General features: G+C 43.1%; 1 protein-coding gene across 1 annotated transcript in view; it reads left to right on the plus strand.

Annotated features, from left to right (window-relative positions):
• The window catches only part of SIK2 (salt inducible kinase 2), a 210,806-nt gene that overhangs the window by 52,433 nt on the left and 137,525 nt on the right, over positions 1-20,848 (plus strand). The window lies entirely within an intron of this gene.

Genomic DNA, 20,848 nt, shown 5'->3' on the forward strand with positions numbered 1-20,848 from the left:
TATAATCTAATAAATAAATATAAATAATTATAAAAAATAATAATAAAATAAATTTCCCCACGATTCACTATCGCTTGATTCTGCAAGTGTTCTAATTTACTATCGCTGTTTTCTAGCTGGTCTAAAGCCACTTTTGACGTAAAGGGACACTTTTTGGTTGCTATGGACAATCTCCAGTTTCCAGGCAGAAAGAACAGTATATATAATATAAAAATGCATGCAGGGCATAGGACAAAGCACTGGGGACAAAAGGGATGTGAAATAATTTCATACAGTACTGTAATCTGTTATATTATAGTACTGTATGTCTTATGAATTTTCACTTTTTTGAATTTGTCGCCTGTCTTATAGTTGAGCTCCTGTGTTGCCCCTGGGTAAGACTTCAGGCTGCCATGCTGAAACTAATTGCACAGGCATTGTCCGTCATTGTGACTGTCAGTAAACTGGTTCATAGGAATGAATATTGGCTGCAGGACTTTCCCTATACTTGTGAACAAGTCAGAAGTGGTGAAATGCATCAAGGAAGGTTGGTTCCCGGTTGGAGACATTGTTGTATGCAGTCAACCAATTGAATATTAATAAATACGGTAAGAGGAGCTAAGGGGGGCTGTGGCTGATATTTCATATCTTTCATATTTTTGATGGAGAGTAGAGATGAATTATAGTGGCCAGCACTCGGATTGTTCATGTATGAGGGAGGTGAGTCTCGAGCGGAGCTATGGTTGATTTGTATAAGTTTCTGGTTCATAGGAATGACGTGTGGCTAACCATAGCGCAAGTGCATGTAGAAAGTAAGGGTCCAAAAGGTTGAATCTCCCTTAGATCTACCAAAATGATGTTGTTTATCTAAACAATTCCTTCCATTATTTATCCAGTCAGGTAGGCTCTTCAAATTCTACATTGTTATTGGTAGATCTATAGGAGATTTTACAATCAGATTGCAGCGTGTATGGCCAGTATACTGAGTGCTGGCTTAGTCACTGCCAGGCAATATACAGTGTGCACATAAACAAAACACGGCTAAACGCCGGTACCCACGTTTTGGCGTCTGAAACGCCGGAAACTTTAGCGTCTGAACTCATTTTTTTGCCTTCAAAGAAAAGCCACTAAACGCAACTGCCTAAAAACGACATTAAAGGAACCTGTGTACATGTACACATAAGATAACATTGAATGAGTTCAGGGGCAGCTGAAAAAAGCAGAACGTCTGTTTACCAGCAGCAGTGTACATGAGGCCTAAAACCTGCTAAGCAGTTTAGATGCTGATGTATGCAAAAACTGCCACTTGTATAAAGCAATCTTTTTATTGTAGAATTAGTTGAATGGGTAACAAAATATAGACATTTCATTTCTAGATAACTATCGGTACTTTTACGTGCTTTTTCTTTTAGCACTTTTTTTTTATTATTATAGGTTTAGAATTGTAATGCATCTGGTACTTAGCTACTTTAAATTATATTCAGAACTTACTAAATTCTTGTTTTGCTAGATAAATAGCATTGTTTTAGAGCCAAAGCCACTTATGCAGATTGTTGGTGAAAGTTATAGCTGCTATTAGTAAACTGCTGTTGGTTTTCCCTTTTTATATTGAATGAAGATGTGTACTAAACTTTATCTAGGTGTAAGGGCTTAACCTTGATGCCGAGTGACCTCCATTTTACAATAATGGAGTTAAGAAGTATGTAAGCCGCTAAGGATCCAGCGTTATTGTGACTAAGAAAAGACAAAAACCCAGACAAGGCTAATAGCAGATCAAGACCAGATAAAGTAGACCCGCCAAAGACCTTGACAATTCAGACTGAGCGTCTTGTGAGGTTACCTTTTGATGAGACACGTGCCAAAATGATCAGTACATCTAGAGACAAACGGCTACATTTAAATGCAAAGCTTGACTTTTCTTATTAAAGTCAAGCTTCCCACCACCCCAAAGACTTTTGTATTGATCAGTAGGGCAGCACACCACATTTATAAGATCAGAAAGGAAGGTGTGGGATAAATCTTGGCTTTTTAAAGGAAAGTCAAAATTTTTATGCCATTTCAGCAACCTAGATCTCTGATATACTGCTTCCCAACCTGCAGAGATTTTGGTTCTTGTTGTGAAAACCCAATTAGAGGTGTGATAATTTAAAGCAGATCTTCACTGAATCTGAGCACCACAAACCAAAAACACGATGTTAATTCATTTTTGATATTCAGAGCAAACTCACCCATCCCTCCATGTCTATATGCTTTATTTTGCGGAGAAATCACTTTGAAAAACAACCCCCTAGCATTTCTGGCCATGGCTCCATCTATAGCATGTTTGTTAGTCTTCTGTAGCATTACATATACTGAATATTACGTGTGGCCCCCTTGGTGATATCAAGGGTCACAATTAAGGCCCCCCCTCAACCACACTTGAGGGTAAGTTGACCACCCGTGCTCAAACCTCTGCCCATGAATTTTATTTTATTTCTTATTTCCATTGTAATTAGTTTGAATTGTACAGGTACTGATTTTTTTTAATACATTTGTGTAGTATATTATAACATAAAAGGCAAATCCTCTAGAAAGACGTAATCTATCAAATCCTCTACCCCGTTACCATTGGTCAGGAAGGTTTTTCCGTGAGGTTATGGAGCCAAACAAAGGATTTAGACCTGAGAAGTGCTGTTCTTGTGTTCATCTGTCCTTTTGTACTTCTAGTGAAATCATCAATTAAAATCTGCAGGTTTTTTCAGTAAATGGAGAGCAGTAACCCAGAAGCCAGTTGGGTTTCCATTTACTGCAGTCAAATCAGTTGAGAGATTGCATCAGATTTTTCTGTGGGTTACTAGTTTGCCTATTAGAGGTACTATTCTCAAATTTGCTAACCAAATCATTTTTTAAAATGTACATTTCATGTGTATGGTATCTTTAAAATCTCCCCTTTTAATGCGATAATATTGCTGAGCTTGCTCTTTTTATCCTTAACAACTCTAATTAGCATCTCAGTAAGGAAGCCCAAAAATTACAACCCAATATCTAATTAGAGGCTTTACATGTGTAACAACAGCTGCCGTGTTTTGATTAATTTATAATTTAATATCCCTGTTCTCTTCCATTTATTCTGAGATAATTTTACTAGGGGTGTTAATACCTATGAGAGTCCTACAGAGACATGTATATGACATGGTTTTCATTGTCATGTGCCCAAATTCTTTCTGGCTTACTGTGTATACTAATGCATTAAAGGAGATGCAAAGACGACATGTTATATATAACACGCTTTGCCTGTCTTTGTACAGAAGGTCAGGGTAGGCTTGAGGATTAGGTTGCCATATATGCTTAGGGTAGACAATATTATAATAAAACTTTTTCTTATAAATGTCTGATTTTTTTTTTAGACTGTAGACTAATATATTTTTTTTTTTAGTTCCTTGAAATACAGCGGGTATAATAAGTATTGAACACGTCACCTTTTTTCTAGGTAAATATATTTCTAAAGGTGCTATTGACATGGATTGTCCACCACATGTCAGTAACAACCCATGCAATCCATACATACAAATAAACCTAAACAAATAAGTTCAGAAATTAAGGTATGTGTAATAAAATGGAATGACACAGGGAAAAAGTTTTGAACACACGAAGCAAGGGAGGTGCAAAAAGGCCGAAATCTATCAGTAATTAGAAAGCAATCCTGCCCCTTGTCAGTGCAATTATCAGTTGGTTCAGCTGTATGTATCTGAAATGTAAGCTTCTGAGTGGTTCCCTTTGCAATACTTGATGCAGTGTTATATGTCAGTATGAAGACTTGAAAAAGAAGAGGAGGAAAACCACCAATAAGGTGACCGGATTCAGTCACAGAAAATATGAACATGTTGTTGTGAATACTCAAATAGACAGTTTATTCTGGAGAAACACAATCCACGTGGTTGACAGGTGTCAACACTTAATAATAAATGTAACTTTGCATCCTGAAGAATAAGTCCACTTTTGATAAGAAAGAAAAAACAATCCCCTCTGGATGATAAGTGCACATTGTGAGGATTTTAAAAGATTTTGTAGCAGAGTCCTACATATTTCTTCTCTGGAGAAAAAGCTGTATATTCAACTATTGTCAGGAAATGTTCCATCCGCTGGTAAGACCTGTTATTTGGCATGCAGTACTGAGGTCCACCAGCAGGTGTCTCCTGGCAGTTTGGAACTGTCAGGAGAGCTTTTCCCTGTTAATAGTATATCATCTTTGGGCCGCAGTACTGGCGTCCACCAGCGGATGGATCCTGGCAGTGTGGAGCAGACAGTACCTCCTACAATCAGGTGTCACTTGAGGCCATATATCACAGGCCTATAAATACCCGGCAAACATTCACATGTTTGCCTTGATTTCTTCATTGCCTCCTGACCTGCGCCCTGAACCCGATCCTGCGCCCTGAACCCGATCCTGCGCCCTGAACCCGATCCTGCGCCCTGAACCCGATCCTGTCTCCCTGTCTTGGACCCTATCCTGTCCCACCTGTTACCTTGCATCCCTGCCTGCAGTCTGACCCATCCATCCTCTCCCTGTCCTGTGTTCCATACCCCATCTGCTGCCCTCCCTGTGTATGACCTTGGCCTGGCTTACGTTTATGTCTCTGGAACATCCCCTGTCCATCTGCTGATCTGCTGTGTATGACCCTGGCCTGGCTATTGTTTATGAACCTGGTATTTCCCATTTATTGCACTTATCTGTCTGTTGTTATTTGTGGGTCTCTGTCTGTGGGTGGTTATTGCACTGTATCATATTGGAGTTGGTTGTATTATATTACTCACTTTCTTTAATAGATTATTATATTTTCACTTATATACGTTTGGGTGTCCTCTGTCACAGATCACACGGTTCTGGTCACACCTGTTCATGACAGTAAATCAAGGCCATCTCTGACCAGAAGTGACTGCGCAGAGGAACCATTGTAGTGCTATTAAAATGCAATCAGAAACAGTTGTTCTCCTTGCCTCACTGGTGTTGGAGGATAACAATTACTGCCGTCTGGTATTGAAAGAGTGGGCCAACGATCAGCTCCTGGAGTGTATCCGTCTGGCCCATTCTCTGGTTGATCAGGGTAGATTACTGTTTGAAAACGTTCAGCCCCTGATACAGGTGTGTGCTGAGCTAGCCTTGTCTGGCAGTCCTAAAGGAAGTGATGATTTTTCTCCCCCCTTCAGTAGTGATCAGGTGGAGTCTCTGGTATGGCTGTTGGAGGATGATGCTGTATCCTTTCTGGAGCATTATTCAGGTTGTCCTAAACAGGTGCTAGTGGATTGTATAGATTCGGTGCAGTCCCTGGTTAGACAGGCAGTATGTGAACCCACGTTTGTTCAACCTGTACTACAGGCATGGTCAGACTTATTATCTCCAGCTTCGGTCAGCTCTGCACAACCCAGACCTGCTATTAGACACCTGCCTGCCCAGGAGTCTTTTTTCCCTTCACCCATGGCAACCTCTGTTTCGGCCCAATATACCCTGCTTCCCACCAAATATCAATACCCTGTCCCTACCCGCTGCACCTATCCTGCATTCAACCCACCTGCCTCTTCTCAACTGTCCACAAACCCACAGGAACTTCCTCCAGCTACTGTTACCTCTTCTCTGCCATATCCCAATCCTCCTTTCCAGTCTGCTGCACCCCTCACCTACAGAGCTTCAGTGGCTAAGCCAAAGAAAAAACGAAAGTTTTTTCCAACCAAGACGATCCTGCCAGTAACCCAACCTGCCTCCGCACCAGATAATCCAACCCATACCATCATGCCAGTGTCCAATCCTGCCTCCCCGCCAGCTGATCTGTTCCAGCCTGATGTGTTCCTGTGTGCCGCCCAGCCTGATGTTCCGAGGCCTGCTGTTGTGCCAGTACCTGCTGTTCTGCCTGATGTGCCAGCACCTGTGCCCACTGTCCAGCCTGAAGTTCCAGTACCGGCTGACCGGTTTGAAGTTCCAGTACCTGCTATCCAGTCTGATGTACCTGCTGTTCAGCCTGTTGTGCCAGTACCTGCTGTTCCGCCTGATGTGCCAGCCCCTGTGCCCACTGTCCAGCCTGAAGTTCCAGTACCAGCTGCCCGGTTTGAAGTTCCTGTACCTGCTATCCAGTCCGATGTACCTGCTGTTCAGCCTGTTGTGCCAGTACCTGATGTGCCAGCACCTGTGCCCACTGTCCAATCTAAAGTTCCAGTACCGGCTGACCGGTTTGAAGTTCCAGTACCTGCTATCCAGTCTGATGTACCTGCTGTTCAGCCTGTTGTGCCAGTACCTGCTGTTCCGCCTGATGTGCCAGCACCTGTGCCCACTGTCCAGCCTGAAGTTCCAGTACCGGCTGCCCGGTTTGAAGTTCCAGTACCTGCTATTCAGTCCACTGCACCTGCTGTTCTGCCTAATGTGCCAGCACCTGTGCCCACCGTCCAGTCTGAAGTTCCAGTACCAGCTGCCCGGTTTGAAGTTCCTGTACCTGCTATCCAGTCCGATGTACCTGCTGTTCTGCCTGATGTGCCAGCACCTGTGCCCACTGTCCAATCTAAAGTTCCAGTACCGGCTGACCGGTTTGAAGTTCCAGTACCTGCTATCCAGTCTGATGTACCTGCTGTTCAGCCTGTTGTGCCAGTACCTGCTGTTCCGCCTGATGTGCCAGCACCTATACCCACTGTCCAGTCTGAAGTTCCAGTACCGGCTGCCCGGTTTGAAGTTCCAGTACCTGCTATTCAGTCCACTGCACCTGCTGTTCTGCCTAATGTGCCAGCACCTGTGCCCACCGTCCAGTCTGAAGTACCAGTACCAGCTGCCTGGTTTGAAGTTCCAGTACCTGCTATCCAGTCCGATGCACCTACTGTTTTGCCTGATGTGCCAGTGCCTGCTGCCCAGTCTGAAGTTCCAGTACCAGATGCCCGGTTTGAAGTTCCAGTACCTGCTATCCAGTCCGATGTGCCTGCTGTTCAGCTTGTTGTGCCAGCACCTGCTGTTCTGCCTGATGTGCCTACTGCCCAGTCTGAAGTTCTAGTACCTGTTGTCCAGCTTGATGTCCCGGTGCCAGCCCTCCAGCCTGATGTCCCGGTGCCTGCCCTCCAGCCTGATGTCCCGGTGCCTGCCCTCCAGCCTGATGTCCCGGTGCCTGCCCTCCAGCCTGATGTCCCGGTGCCAGCCCTCCAGCCTGATGTCCCGGTGCCAGCCCTCCAGCCTGATGTCCCGGTGCCAGCCCTCCAGCCTGATGTCCCGGTGCCAGCCCTCCAGCCTGATGTCCCGGTGCCTGCCCTCCAGCCTGATGTCCCGGTGCCTGCCCTCCAGCCTGATGTCCCGGTGCCTGCCCTCCAGCCTGATGTCCCGGTGCCTGCCCTCCAGCCTGATGTCCCGGTGCCTGCCCTCCAGCCTGATGTCCCGGTGCCTGCCCTCCAGCCTGATGTCCCGGTGCCTGCCCTCCAGCTTGATGAGCCCGCTGCCCAGCTTGAAGTGCCCATGCCTTTTGCCCAGCTTGAAGTGCCCATGCCTGTTGTGCCACCACCTGTTGTTCTGCCTATTGTACCACCACCTGTTCTGCCTGTTGTGCCACCATCTGTTGTTCTGCTTAATGCCATAGACTATGGACAATTACAACCAATTGGAGTGTCCGGAGGCCGCTCCTTTGAGGGGGGGTACTGTCAGGAAATGTTCCATCCGCTGGTAAGACCTGTTATTTGGCATGCAGTACTGAGGTCCACCAGCAGGTGTCTCCTGGCAGTTTGGAACTGTCAGGAGAGCTTTTCCCTGTTAATAGTATATCATCTTTGGGCCGCAGTACTGGCGTCCACCAGCGGATGGATCCTGGCAGTGTGGAGCAGACAGTACCTCCTACAATCAGGTGTCACTTGAGGCCATATATCACAGGCCTATAAATACCCGGCAAACATTCACATGTTTGCCTTGATTTCTTCATTGCCTCCTGACCTGCGCCCTGAACCCGATCCTGCGCCCTGAACCCGATCCTGCGCCCTGAACCCGATCCTGCGCCCTGAACCCGATCCTGTCTCCCTGTCTTGGACCCTATCCTGTCCCACCTGTTACCTTGCATCCCTGCCTGCAGTCTGACCCATCCATCCTCTCCCTGTCCTGTGTTCCATACCCCATCTGCTGCCCTCCCTGTGTATGACCTTGGCCTGGCTTACGTTTATGTCTCTGGAACATCCCCTGTCCATCTGCTGATCTGCTGTGTATGACCCTGGCCTGGCTATTGTTTATGAACCTGGTATTTCCCATTTATTGCACTTATCTGTCTGTTGTTATTTGTGGGTCTCTGTCTGTGGGTGGTTATTGCACTGTATCATATTGGAGTTGGTTGTATTATATTACTCACTTTCTTTAATAGATTATTATATTTTCACTTATATACGTTTGGGTGTCCTCTGTCACAGATCACACGGTTCTGGTCACACCTGTTCATGACAACTATGTCCTGACAAAAGTAATCTCTGAATGGCAAAGTCTGTCCATGCAGTGTTTGCATCCCTTTGAAAGTAATTAACCTTTGGAGTATCTCACAAAATATAATAACTATTGCAGGGGGTATTTAAATTTATCTCATATCTTAGTGTCTGATGCCTTGGAGAATCAAAGGGCCAATTGCACAAGCAGGAAATTACATTTCTGGGGAAGTTCTGTACACCAACTGTGTACAGAAGGCCTCTAGGTAGCCATATTGCCTTGAATTTTACAGAAAATTACAGCACCCGCAGATTGAAAAAATAGATTTTTTTTTAATGAACAATAAACTACAATATGGCTTGTGTCAGAAATGTATGTAATGTATTTTTATTTATTTGCTATATTTTTTTTCACAAAATTGGTGTTGCCCTTTAAAGGTTTAAAGATAATTTTTATATAATTTTTTATAATAGGGCTAGAAAAGCCATAACATCCTCCTTCCTGAACCCCCCCCCCACCACCACCACCACCAAAAAAATTGTTCTGCCAGTTTTTCATTATGGTGTCTCAAAATTTGGGTTGGTCATTTACTATGGCCCCTTGTCTGTAAGCTAAGCACAATAAGCACAGTCCAACTTACACTGAATGAATCCACTGGTGGATACAACTGTGGATTTTGTTTGTTGCAAGACACTGACATCTTCTGTGGCAGCCTTCCAAAATCTCAGGAATGAACGGTCAGGTGCAGTATACTAACCCTTACTGGTGGGTTAGGTCAGCAGTTAGTAGCCTTTCTGTGGAAGAAATACTTGTTCATTGCACTTGGCTCCAACATGGCCAAATGTGCCCTAGACAATAGATAGTTCCCCTTCAAATGACATGGATTAAGTGTACTTGTACAAGATCTTCAATTTTTTGGCATCTGTTGTGTGTATTCTAGTATTTTTGTTAGACTACTGATCAACTATGCACAGACAGGAAAAGTTTTTTTAAACTTGAAGATAAAGTGAGTGGTTACACTGTGTTGGTCAGTATGGATCCCCTGTGGAATTTATCACAATTGCTGCTGAGTTATCTAAGATGGCTTTGTTGCACAGGTATCAATCTGTGTCTAGAATCTTACAAAGTCAATGTAGGACACCTGTGTACCAGTGCCATCACACCTGGATTCTTTTAGGATCGATTCTCTTTGTGGTCTACAGCAGGGATCAAAATTTCAAGTCCTGAGCTGAGCCAGGCCTTAAGGGTTACTCGCCACCAGTTGCCCCACCCAACTCCTACCCTGCCCCTAAACACGCCCTTTCTAAATTATCCCATGAAATTACATTTAAATGGTTTATGCAGAATTAAGTTACAAGAATAAATATTAACAACAACTTTATCAGTGCTCATCAATGCAGCCTGACCTGTGCCCAACAATGCAGCCTACCTGTGTCCATCAATGCCGTTTCACCTGTGCCCAACAATGCAGCCTACCTGTGTCCATCAATGCCGTTTCACCTGTGCCCAACAATACAGCCTACCTGTGTCCATCAATGCCGTTTCACCTGTGCCCAACAATGCAGCCTACCTGTGTCCATCAATGCCGTTTCACCTGTGCCCAACAATGCAGCCTACCTGTGTCCATCAATGCCGTTTCACCTGTGCCCAACAATGCAGCCTACCTGTGTCCATCAATGCCGTTTCACCTGTGCCCAACAATGCAGCCTACCTGTGTCCATCAATGCCGTTTCACCTGTGCCCAACAATGCGGCCTAGCTGTGCAGGGGAAGAGAGGAGAGAAAGAGGATTGCCGGCTGAATCATCAAAGCGGGGAACGTCGCTGTAACAGCTTTCATTTGAATTGCTGAGTGTTCCAGCTGCTCCCCGTCACAACCCCGCCTCCTAGCCTGGGTATTTTGATATACGTCACACATTCCGGCATTGGATGGGTGATCTGTCTATCAAAGTACCTGGGCCAGGAGGTGGGACTGTGTGTGACAGCGAGTGCAGGGAACACTGGGCAATTCTAATGAAAGCTGTTACAGCGATGTTCGCTGCTCTCTGATGGTCTAGCTGTTGGCTCTCCTCTCTTTCCCATGGTGATGGCTGGGAGAAGGGCTCCCATTCAACCCTGCCTCCTGGCGTTGCTTTGCGCCATCCCCCCCCCCCCCCCCCACGCTCGCCAGCCATCATTTTCCACTCAAATGCGAGTAGACAAGTGGACAATTTTGAGGGCTGTTATACAGTATAGTCCGTAACCCATCAGTTTTCTCCTTAGTCATATGGGTGGAGAGGCGACGTGGGATTAATGTTGTGAACTTCCCAATAATATGACAGGGTATGCTGTGATCATTCCACTCTTGTGCCTGGGTAAAACTAGGGGCACTGTAGCAAGAATAAGGTGATCTGGCCTTTGTCATATGTAGCTTCAAAAGTAAGATGAGGCACATTAGAATACAGCAGTTGCTGTATGTAGAAAAGGGCAGAGGAGATATTTATAGCATTAAAAGGATGATATTGCTTTCCATCAAACCATGGAGCCACCTGTCCACTGGTGCACAGCTAAACAGAGAACAGTACAAAGGCCTTATTTTGTGTACTGGCCAAGCTCAATTTGTGGGCCGCCTCCTGTCCAACATGCTTGAAATGACAAATTAACAGAATCGGGTAGAAAATTGTTAGAAGAACTGGTCTTGGTAAAGGACTGAAAACCTACAAGTCCTATTTTGTTTTTAATGTTTCAACTTGAACCATGGGGACTCAATACAGTGTTTTGTTTTTTTTTCCCTTTTTTTTGCATAAATTGTAGTGTTTCTGTAATGTTATGGGGTTTTCTGTCATGTAACCAGTTTAGATACTAATGCTTCTAAGCAGAGTCCTTCTTTAAATGGCCAGTAGGCATAAGTACAGATGTGGGTCCATGGGGCTGAAGACCAGGCCCCATTTATCTTCTAAGTGTTGGGAGTAGCTGCCTTTTGTGTCCCCATGGTCCAGTCACTTCTTGGGGTATTTCATGATATATAAATTATGACTAATATTTTCTTTCCGTGACACTAATTGCATGTCGCCTCTCCAGGCTACCCCAGGTCTGTGTATGTATGAAAATTTCTGTGCGTTTGTCAATGCATTTTTTGATATTTTACGTGAGGGAAATTGTACTTTGACTTTAGTGATCGTTTAAGTAGAATTTCGCCCTAGCAATCATTTACTGGAGGAAGCATGACTCCTCGTCATTTTTAGCATACAATTTATTTTTTTATTTTTTTGTGCATTGGCTTCAAATTAATGTTCGACCATTAACGTATCAGTATGTTGCCGTTACAACAGATTCCTTTAATCAGAGCGTTCTGTGTTATGTCCAAAAGGCAGCGGGGTAGAAAGAATAAATAGGGACCCATTACAAAGCATTCAGAATCATTAATACACAATCCTAGTTTATAAATAACAGACATTGAATTGTTCATCACACCTCCATCCAGATACCCCTGCTGTGGCTGGCATTTCACAGAGAATGAGTCTGCCCGCCTGTGGAATGACTAATCCTCTATTTATTGAAAAAGGAGCCTTTATATTAACTCCCCAATTAATAAAAATAAATCTCTTCTAAGCCAAGAGCCACCGTGGATATTCATTCAATTTTTCACTCCTCGTTATTCTGCTGTCTTCCCCCTCACTTGCAGATTATCTGAAGCAGTTGTGACTCAACGTGTCGTTAAAACTGAAAAATAGCTGCAACTTTTCTTGGGATTAGACCTGTGCAGGAAATGGCCAAAGTGATATTGATCACATAAGCAATAATGTTGGCGAGCTGGCCGATTTGTGTCCCCCAAAATCAGTGGAAAGAAGTTCCTGCTGAAGTGTTATCGAGTGCTAACCAAAGTGCAGTTCACCATTATTTGGTCTTCTTTTTTCTTTTTTTTTCACATAAAACAGAAGTTGCATTATCCATCCCAGATTGGCTTACAAAAGTGATAGAGATTATTTACTGATAGGGCCAAAGGGAATGTTAAAGCCTGGTACAAGCTAGTTTCTTTTGTTTTTATTTTTTCCATTCAACCCAGCAGGCTGAATGAAAAAAACCAAAGAGCTCAGGAGGAGCCGCTGTACTAACAATCAGATGTTGGTACATCAATCTCCCCTGATGTTCTATTGTGTTCTGACAGGTGGATAGCCCCCTGCCAGAACAAATAAGTCAGCGCTCTCAGCCATTACTGAGATACTGACCTTATCGGTCGTGGAACTTTGAGAGAAGCTGGCCGAATGGCTGGCTCCTAACAGACCTGCTGCCACACACGGGCTAAATGTCCGTCTTATATTCGGCCTGTGTGTACAGCCCTTAGCCAAAGGCAATTTTTTTATATAAAATACTCCTCTGTACTAAAAAAATATATATATATTCTGCAATATTGTCAATGCCATACCTAACGGTATCGGTATACAAAATCTGGGTATAAGGCATCCAGTGGTATATTGTTTTATTGGGGGGGCGGCAACAGTAACACCCCCCCCCAGGGTTGGAGAAAAAAATCGATTTAAATCTTGAATTGAGTTGAGAGGTCAAATCGATTCAAAATTTAAGCAAATCGTTTTGTTTTTTTTCACCGCAACGGTCCTGAGGAGCTGCGGGCAGGAGTCTTTATGCGAGGCTGCGGCTTTGGCCTAGTCCGTGAGGCCAGACGCTGCGGACTAGGCCTAGCCTAAAAACTCCTGCCTGCAGCTCCTTGGGACCGGCGCAGCGTCCACATAAAAAAAAACCTCGATTCAAATTGTGAATCAAGTTTTTTTTTTTTTTTTTTTAGGAAAATCGCTGATTTTTTTTTTTTTTTTTTAGAAAATCTCCCATTCCCCCCACCCCCCCATTGGTTGGTCACCGGGCAGGTCTGGCACGCTTACCCCATCTATGCAGTGCTTCACCAGTGACTTCCCTTGCTCTGCGGCGTCTTTCCCTTCCTCTGGTCTACACAGGAACCGGCAGCTTCCATTTTTTCCCTCCTCCTTGGCGGCCAATTGGGTGTCTTCTCTTTTCGGCCAATTGGAAAACGGGTCTCAGACCTGCTTCTGATTGGCCGGATTGAGGATCAGTGTTACAACAGCGAATTTTCTTTCGCTGTTGTAACACCTGGGTGAGTTCATGGCGCAATGCTCTGTCCTCCAAGCCCATCCTATTTTGAAGCCTATTAGAGCCTATGACTCTAACTGGGTGCTTCAAAAAACCACCCCTGCAGATGTAATTCAGGCGCCCGATGCCCTGAAAGGGGCCGGACGCATGAATAGGGGGTGGCGCGGCTGTGGATAGATTCATGCATAGCATGAATCTATCCATTAACCATAGAGAGGGTGGCGCCCCTGATGGACGGGCTGCCACTGTATAAAATACTCCTAGATTAGTCAATTATGTTGCTTACCTGCTATAATTCAGTAGAGGTTTACTTAGAATTAAACTAAAGTCCATATGTCAACATTTGGAGATTGTAATTGCGCCTAAGCAGTACCCCAAAAATGTACCCCTTACATGGAATACCTTCCTAAAAATAGCAGTAGATCTCCCGGCGTGTGTGATTATGCACTCCTGCGCCTACAGCCTCAGGCCCGGTTCACAATGGGAACACGTGTTTTGACAGCTAATTCGAATGGGCTGCAAATCGCACTGGAGTAGTACTTGCACAGGGGGAAGGATATGTGATGTCCATGGCTCCTTGGTAAACAGGTTTGAAGCCCTGTGCATTTTTCTGTATGTGATTTTGCAAGGAGTGGTGAAGAGCTTGTAGATAGGTGATAGTTTTAAGTTCAAGGTCTGCTTTTAAGATGGTAAGGAATGTGCAACTTCCATTGTATTGAGGGTTTTTAGCTAAAGAAAGGTGAAATACATTTGGCATTACTTTTTTATAAGGCAGTACAAATGGTATTACAAATTACAAATGGTATTCTACAACATATAATAGCCCACAGAGACCAAATAAGCTGCTGTGGCTTGATTTTTGAGTAATTAGTCTTTGGAAACAAACTGAAAAGCAGATCACTGAACATCCACCATTATTAGAACTTCTAACGCATGGCATCAAAGTGTGTAAGAATAATTATAAAAGTACAAGCTGTCACAGTGAGATGACTAAAGTATTCCGCTCTTGTACTATAAAGGTGCAAGAACTAGTTCTGGTCAGCTCGGTAGATTGTTTTAAAAAACAAAAAACAGCTGGATGGATTCCTTAATGCACAAAATATAACTGGATACTAACATTTCTAGGTAGTAACACCAGGAATGGATGATCCAGGGAATATCCAATTACCTCCTGGGGGATCATAAAGGAATTTTTTTTTTTCCCCACTGTAGTGCATTGGATCATGCTTTTGTGTGTGTTTTGTTTTTTTGATCCTTTAGATCAGGGGTCTTAAACTGGTGGCCCTCCAGCTGTTGTAAAACTACAAGTCCCATCATGCCTCTGCCCGTGGGAGTCATGCTTGTAACTTTCAGCCTTGCAATGCCTCATGGGACTTGTAGTTTCGCAACAGCTGGAGCGCTGCCAGATTGAGACCCGCTGCTTTAGATCAACTGTGAGTTTAGGATTGAGTATGACGTTTTTCTCTATTGGTTGAACTACTAGATGATTTGTGTCTTTTATTCAACCTGACAAACTATGTAGCAGTCTATAAAGATTTTATGTGGATCACAATAAAATGTTACTTATCCTTTTTTTTTGCTAAGTTATGCTCCAGGCATACAATAATGACCAGCGGAGTGGCACGTTGACTCCATGTCAGTGTTCTATAGAATGTGCAACCCCAGCAAATCCTCGGTTACATGTTGCATGGTGATGTGTATTATTGTTGTGCCTTATGCCAGCACATTTTTTGTTTTTTTTTTCTTTTCATTTATGGGAAGCGTTTTGTGGTCATTTTTCTGTTTTATCCACTATAAAAAGAAAAACAGGAACAGGAAACGCAATTTTAACTCTGCAAAATTTTATTTGAACTGATTGTTGCTTAAGAAATAAAAGCATAAGCCCACTGCACTAATTTCCCCTTCTCATTACCAGTTCTACTCCACTTCATATACCAGAGATCAGTGGGCAATCTTCTGAAGGAGCCATGGCCTATGGCATACTGACCGGCTACACGGTACTGCACATCAGTGGCTTTTCTGAATAGGTGCTAATGGAAGGGCCGTCTACTTGCAAGCCTGCAAGGGAGATGTGATTTTTTTTTTTTTTTTTTTTTTTTCAGTTTTTACTGAAATGATCACATGATGATATTGTGTATGAATATTTGATATTGATGAGCTTGTATATAAATTGGCCACCCTTCAAAACTGTTGGAGTGCAGCATGATGTCTAAATATAATCTTGGCCATATAGTAACAAGTTCCAGAAGTGGTATTGCATGGTATTGAATGACCTCTCATGCCTAATGTTTATCTTTAAGCTTTTTTTTTTTTTTTTTAAATTATACTGTTATTTGCTTTTAAACATTAGAATCCCATTGTTGGGCATATAAACTAATCACCAAAAACAATCGGTCTGAGATGTAAAATTTAAGGTGGATTTAAAATGAAGTATCGTATTTGTTAGGCGATCACCCTCCACCTTCTTTGCAAAATCGCTAGGTCAAAGCTAAAGCTGTATTTAGGTCCCTTAAGTTTTTTTTTTTGTAAGGGCCACATGGCATCACTGGTGCCTTGCAAATGGTCCAGCAAATAAAGTCTAAAGTTAAGCTTTTTTTTTTTTTTTGGGTCTGCTTTCATGGAAAAAGGATGTTTGCCTTTTATACATCAGATGAATGATCTGCCTTATCAAATATATATTTTTGGTAACTCCCCGTTTGCTTCCTTTCATGAATATAGAATTCTAAACAAATGTACCTCTTCTTCATAAGAATTAATAATGGCCTTTTGTTGGCTATTTTGGTTTTCTTTTTTTTTTTTTATTGTGAAATGATGAAGCTCCAGAAAAGGTCGACATATGTTGTCCGCTGTATTGAAAACCTGCCAGAGATGATGAAATGTTTGTTCCCTCTTTGGGCTTCTATTTCAACTCTCGTCTTTAACCTACTGAGGTCACAGGAAGTCATCATTTTCCCAACACTGACTTGTTAGCATTTCACAACTGGAATTCAAAGTTTAGTATTCCATCGTTTTTTTTTTTCTTTGTTTCTTTTTATGTCACTGAAAGTTGCAGACAAGTGTGGGTCGGTGAAGCCCCCACCGCGTCCTGTCATTTTCTATTACTACCTAATAATAAAAATGATTCCTGGAGTGTGAACAGTACGGCACATTCACACTATACATCTTGATGAAATGTGGGTTTAGACCACCCTTTATCCCAATGCACGTTATACATTGCATAGCTTAGGCTATGACGAAAGCTCATGCCGAAACACGTCAACTGTTTGCGTTTTATTTTTTATCATTAAAGAATTTTTATTGACATTTCCATACAAATAACAGAAAAATTAAAGTCAGATGGTTCTGGTATATAACAATCAGGAATAGCAGTAAAACATTTACATACTAATCTCAATAAAAGTAATTGACGATAGTCATACAAATGATCAAATAAAGCATACATAAACAGTATAGTAAAATCCCTGTTTACCCCATTGGGTTCTAACTGTAAACAGGCGCTAACTAATATAATAACAACATTATCATGGACAATTCAAGAAAGTAGAAAAAGAGAACTGTGAAGCCTTGATATTACTCTTGGAATAATACTGAAATATGGTTTAAGAACTCTAGCTCATGCTTTTGAGTGAGGTAGAAGCTCTAGGGTGACTAGTCCATATTTACCATAATTTTTCAAACTTGACCGTATTGTAATTTTTATACGCCAACATTAACTCATATTGAGCCTTGTGTATTCAACCTTATAACAACATCAGATAAATTGGATGCTTCGTTGGATTTCCATAGTTTTGTTATAGTCAGCTTTGCTGCTATTAATACATTTGCTACTACTGTTCTATCTTCTACAGCACAGGTGTCAAACACAAGGCCCGCGGGCCGAATCCGGCCCTCCAGGCCGTTTCATGTGGCCCTCACACCTCTCCTGCAGCTGCAGGAGAGCTCCAGCCCTCCTCTGGTCCTCCTCCAGACCCCTATTTTCTGCTTTCAAGCAATGCATCCAGCTTCTTCCCAGCAGCAGCATAAGGAAGGCTGGTGCTTTGTGATGTTAGGGAGAGTAGGAGACTCAACTTCTGATGGTGGGGTGACTCTTGACATCTAATGTAAGGGCAGGGGATGTGCTGGACACCAGTCATTTTGAGGACAATCATAATGCTGATGCGGCCCACGATGAAATTGAGTTTGACACCCCTGCTCTACAGAGTAAAGATCCAAATTTATTCCTAAAAGGGCCATTGCGGGAGTAAGGGGAAGTAAATTACCAGTGAGGTTAGCAATAAATGTTGAAACTGATTTCCAAAACTACTAAGTTTTTGCAATTCCATAAAATATGATAAGGGGAACCAGTTTGTTCATTGCATCGCCAGCAAGTTGGGGAGAGTGATGGGTAGATTTTGGAAAGATTATATGGTGCGTTTTAATGCTGAAACATAGCCAATAACATTTTTGCATCAAGGACTTTGGAGTTGCTGGTTCTTCTCTTATATATTGCTTAAAAAATGTTTGTTGGAATTTGGCTTCAATTTGTTAGTATATCTAAATCTGCTAGTCCATCCAACGCTCCCCTCCCCCCAGACTGACAATGCTGCTGTCCTAAGGTGCCCCTGTTCTCCTTCATCCAGGGTGGGGACACTCTAATACAGGAGGTATGCTATTGGCCAGAAAATGAATGCAGCCACCACATCTAATGATTGGTAAGCTGCAATATATTACATTTTTGGTTTTGGGTTTAATACCGCTTTAAAGCGGAACTAAAGTCTGCAAACACTCACCCCCTTTACTCCCTCCCCAGCGCCGTTCTCTTCTCCTTGGGTCTTTGGCAGTCTTGATTGGCCCTCAGGGAATGACACAACTCCACATGCACACTGGAGTGAATTCATTCTGACACCAAAGTGTGGTGAGAATATTCACTGAATGGTGCAAGCGCATTCTAAAGATGATTACTTACTTGCAGGTAAGTTTGCTTTATTGCAGAAAAGATGTAGCATGTCTTTTCTGCAATAAAGAGCCTGCCTGCTTGCAAGCATTTTATAGTTCCACTTTAACACTTGTCCTATAAGTGGCTTTCCATACTGAATCTTTGACCTAGAGCCAGCTGTTTTTGTAGGTAGACCTAAATGCACAGCTGTCTCGGGTTCCTTTAAATGTCCGCATGAAGTACATTTGTTGGTCATACACAGAACTTGGATATCCATGCTCTTTCTGGAATACATTATAACATCCACCTGATCATTATGTGTTGCTTACTCACTATTGCACAGTAAGTGTTCCTGAGGTCATTAGGAGTATAGCGGTGTCATCACGAGAACATAAAACCAACATAAAGAAGCCCAAGCGAGTCCTAACAAAGCCCTGTTGTTTGTTTTATTCTCATTTATTAACCCTCATTATTTAACCACAAGGCCTCTCCTCCTGCTCTTGGCCGCCTGCTCCTCTCGTTTTGGAAGCAGCAGAAGAGCGCTGGAATGTGATGACTGCGGTGCCGGCTTAGCTCCAGACTGGGAAGCAAACCATTGGGACCCGTCCTAGCTGTGAGCGCAGTGCCAGCACATTTATGTACTGCAGAAAACAGACTTCATTGATGCAACGCGAAACATATATTTAGGCAACATGCTGCCAATTACTGGCATGGGCTTCCTACTTCCAGGAAAGCCACTGATCCAATGTAACAGTCACTGGAATTCCATTCTTGTCTATTTAAAGCTGAATTCTATGCAGATATAAAAGACATTGATGCAGCTCTGTTGTAAATGTATTTTTAAAATGCAAGCAGTGTAAGTACCTGAATTTGGGCTGGTATCAGGAACTTATTAGTCCCTGTACAGCAGAGCGGGAGTGTGAGAGGAAAAAGCAGCACTAGCAGCCAGTCAGCTTGTGTGCAGACTAGGAGCATGCTGTGAGGAAGAGAGAGTAGAGGGACATGTGCATCTCCTATCATTGTCCAGTCACAGGCTGGGGTGGATACAGTATGACCTGGCCTCAGAGGAAGTGTGTCCAATGATTCTGGCCATCAGACTGAGGACATTCAGTGGTAGAAAAAAGTACTGCAGGCACAATCTCTGGATTGAAGCTGGATTTACATGAAAGGCTGGTTTTGTTGTTTTATCTTTTTAATGAGCAATTTATTTTTATCTAGTTACTTTGGGTTGAAGTTCTGCTTTAAAGTGGTTCCAAAGGCTAAACCTTTTGTCGTAATATGTGCTGTGCATTAAAATCTAACTTTTCTTTCGTTTTGGATATTAGTTTTGGAGTAGAGAGGGATTGGAACGCCTGTCAGTTTTTATTGCTGTCTGTGCCCCCATTCTAGAGATGCACCTCCTCTATTTGTCCTGTTTGTCATTATTGTTGAAAGTAAAAGAAAATCCCAAATTTCGGGTTGCCCCCCAGAAAAGTGGTACAGGGAAAATCTTCCAATGAGTTCTGATGGCCTGGGGGTTCCCAAGGGATTTCCTTAATTTGCAAGGCTTTCCTTCCACTTCCTGTTTTGCCTATGGGACAGGAAGTGAAGGAGCACTCTTCAATCTCTTTAACCACTTGACAACTGGGCACTTAAACCCCCTTCCTAACCAGACCAATTTTCAGCTTTCGGTGCTCTCACATTTTGAATGACAATTACTCATGCAACACTGTACCCATCTGAAATTTTTGTCCTTTTTTTCACACAAATAGAGCTTTCTTTTGGTGGTATTTAATCGCCTCTGGGTTTTTTATTTTTTGCGCTATGAATAAAAAAAAGACTGAACATTCGATTAAAAAAAAAATTCTTTGTTTCTGTTAAAATTTATGGCAGAGTATTGGCAGAGTGTTGCACAGCGTTGCACAGCGTTGCAGAGCGTTGCACAGGGTTGTAGAGTATTGCAGTTATTGGCAGTGACCAGCGCTGTGGGCACTAAACATCCAGCCCACAGTGCTGCTGCAATCTCTCCCCCTCTCCCCTCGCACTGTACCGACCGGTACACAGAGGGGAGGGAGGAACCGGCGTCATGACGTGACGCCGGTTTGTTTACAAGCGATCGCTCTGTCATTTGACGGAACGATCACGTGGTAATCAGCCGCGATCAGCAGCTATTTACCGTGATCCGTTCGCGGATGTTCCTGGATGCGCGCCACATTCTGGGATGACGTCACACGGACGTCCACCCAGAATAAGCCAACCGCGCTGTAGCTGTCTTTCAGCTATGGCCCGGTCGGCAAGTGGTTAAAGGAGCACAGATGGCAAAAAATAAAACGGGTTATAACCCTCCCTTACTCTATCCAAAATGGGAAAAAAACATTGCCTATAGATCTACTTTAAAATGTTTGTAACCCTAAAAACAATGCCTGTATCTGTCCCTTTTTAATGTATGCTTATATGCTTTTTTATATTATTA

The sequence above is a fragment of the Aquarana catesbeiana genome, linkage group LG10 (genome assembly GCF_042186555.1).
Source record: "Aquarana catesbeiana isolate 2022-GZ linkage group LG10, ASM4218655v1, whole genome shotgun sequence".
In the NCBI taxonomy this organism is placed as follows: Eukaryota; Metazoa; Chordata; class Amphibia; order Anura; family Ranidae; genus Aquarana; species Aquarana catesbeiana.